This window comes from Lactuca serriola, chromosome 3, assembly GCF_051521515.1.
Source record: "Lactuca serriola cultivar US96UC23 chromosome 3, Lser_US96UC23_V15, whole genome shotgun sequence".
Lineage (NCBI taxonomy): Eukaryota > Viridiplantae > Streptophyta > Magnoliopsida > Asterales > Asteraceae > Lactuca > Lactuca serriola.
This window is the reverse complement of record NC_136410.1, coordinates 86073472-86076273: the sequence shown is the minus strand read 5'-3', so window position 1 is coordinate 86076273 and position 2802 is coordinate 86073472.

Below are 2802 nucleotides of genomic sequence, written 5' to 3'. Positions count from 1 at the left end.
CAACTCCAATAGCAAGAAGACCTCTGTTGACTCCATATCCAGATAAGGAATCCGTAGATCAAACTGAATATCGATCAGAATCTCTGATGTATCTGACTGCCAGCAGACCTGACATCATGTTTGTCGTTTGTCAATGCGCTCGTTATCCGGCTAATCCTAAACTTTCTCATTTAATTGTGGTTAAAAGGATTTTTAGGTACCTTAAAGGTAGCCCTAAACTGGGTCTTTGGTATCCTAAAAATCCCGATTTTGATTTATATGCTTTTGCTGACAGCAATTATGAAGGGTGTGATCTTGACAGGAAATCTACATCGGGTGGATATCAGTATTTAGAGGACCGATTGGTGTCATGGCAATGCAAGAAACATCAAATGGTGTCGACCTCAACGGCTGAGGCTAAATATGTTGCCGCCTCAGCCTGCTGCTCTCAGGTTATGTGGATTCGACACCAATTGTTGGATTACGATTTGAACTTTCTTGACACTTCCAGTTTTTGTGATAATGATGCGGCCATTCAAATTGCTAAAAATCTTGTTTAGCACTCCAAAATCAAGCACATTGACATTAAAATTCATTTTATTCGAGATTGTTATGAGAGTAAACTCATTCATTTGGAACAAATTCACACTGATAACAACGTGGTGGATTTGTTTACCAAACCCTTCAGTAAGGCTCGTTTCGATGTGCTTGTGGGCTTTCTAAAAATGATTCGTTTCGATGATTAAACTTCAATGTTTTTTATTTTTTTGTGTTTAAATTTGCGAATTTTTCTATGTCAGTCATATGTTGTCCCTTTTGCGTTATCGGAAGATCCGACTTGGGACACAGCATATGCAACTTTTTATCTCTTTATCCATATATCTGTGTTAGTTATATGTTGTCCCCTCTGTGTGATTAGAAGAGATCTGACCTGGGCCACAACATATGCATCTCCATATCTATCTTCTCTCTCAAATAATTGAGCACTCACCTAAACTAAAGAGCCATTTGGAATTCCTTGATTCTTACGGTATGTCGTGAACTGCGGAACATGTTCCAGTCCACTTAAAATTGAATTAACTAAAGGTTGTCTGTAAATCTCGCTGCTAAATTTAAGTGGACAACAATATCCTTAGTCGTCGTCAGCAAAATGGTCTATTTAGAAATATAATCACAATGACTTGTCATTTATAATCTATCCAAGTTGTCAATATCTTCTGTGCTTAAGTGGACCATAATATTGGTGATTGACTAGAGCTGTTCATGCAGGTGTGTGATGATAAACGGTATTAAATTGCACAACAACTTTTGATCCCAAAAACGTTTGATTTTATTTATTAAAGTGCGTTTGTTTTTTTTTTAATTTATTTTTATTTGGAATTTTTTTATTATTGTAATTGTTTTTAATTTTAATTTTGATTGTATCTTTTAACATTTATTATATCTTATTTTCTCTTTGTTCTAATTTTCGAAACGAATCAAAATTAAGCCCATTGACATTGAATTTGGTGGGCCAAAAGGCCAAGTACCCAAAATTTTGGGTATAAAAGGTTTTTTTTGTGTGTTTTCGGATTCATTCTTCAAACCCCCACCGAATTCACCGAAAACTTTTCCCTCTTCTCTCAAAACCGTAGGCGATATTTTCTTGCTGTTCATCTAGAAAAATTTCCATCATCTTCGGTTCAAAAATCATTGAATCTCACTTAATTTCTTGAAATCTACTATAGGTATGCATAGTACGAACATTGTGCTTCCATTTTATTATATTTTTGAAGTGTTTGCAGGTGGCTAATGGAGTTTTCCGGCGTGTTGACGGTGGTTTCTGGTGATACGAATCGTTGGGTTTTCTTGGGTTTTCGGTTTGATCCGGATCCGACAGAAAAATCTTTTTTCTTTGACCAAAAACATTTCATTTGACCAAAATCGAATTAATCCACCCAAAAACTAATTAAGGTGACTGAAAACAACATTGTTGACTGAAATCGTTTGCTCAAATGTGGTTTGACTGAAAATGATGAAAACTGTGACCTGACCGAAAACGCATAGAGTAGTGACTTTGACTGAAATCAACAATAATTGAGCAAACTTTAAATCATGTGTTCTTGTGCTGCTATTGTGGATTCGGGAACATCCTTGCTTACTGGTCCAACTGTATGTATCTCACGTGAAGCTTCTGTTAGAACTATTAATCTTAGGGATTTCAAGTTTTTCATATTTCTTGTATCTAATTAGTTTGTAAATTTCCATTACAACTTTTATTGATTTGTTTTATCTTTCCATGGAATGATTATTTGTATGACATTAAATTTTATGCAATGGATTGTATTTTTGTATATGATATTTTATTTATTATGAGACATTAAATGTAAATTTAATTTGCAAATTAGTAAATCTATAAATAATATTTTTTTTGAATATAAAATTACGATACACAAAAATGTGTGTCATTTTCATTTATGACATGGCCTTTCTTGACAGGGACTTTAATGATATGCATTGCGAGTCGTAAACGCGCGTCGTAAGGTTACGACATGCAAATGCGTGTCGTCTTCCTTTATGACAGGGCCTTCCTTGATACGCATTGTGTGTTATAATTGTGCATCGTAAATGCGTGTCATAAATGCACGTCGCTAATGCGCGTCGTCTATACACTACGCACAAAAGCGCGTCGTCTCTCTTTATGACAGGGCCTTCCTTGACGCGTATTTGCGCATCGTCTGAGCGTTTTACGACGCGTAATGAGCGTCGTAAAAGGCTGTTTTTCTAGTAGTGTTTATAATTTTAATTTTAATTTTAGTTATAAATTTATTGTTCTCACTTATT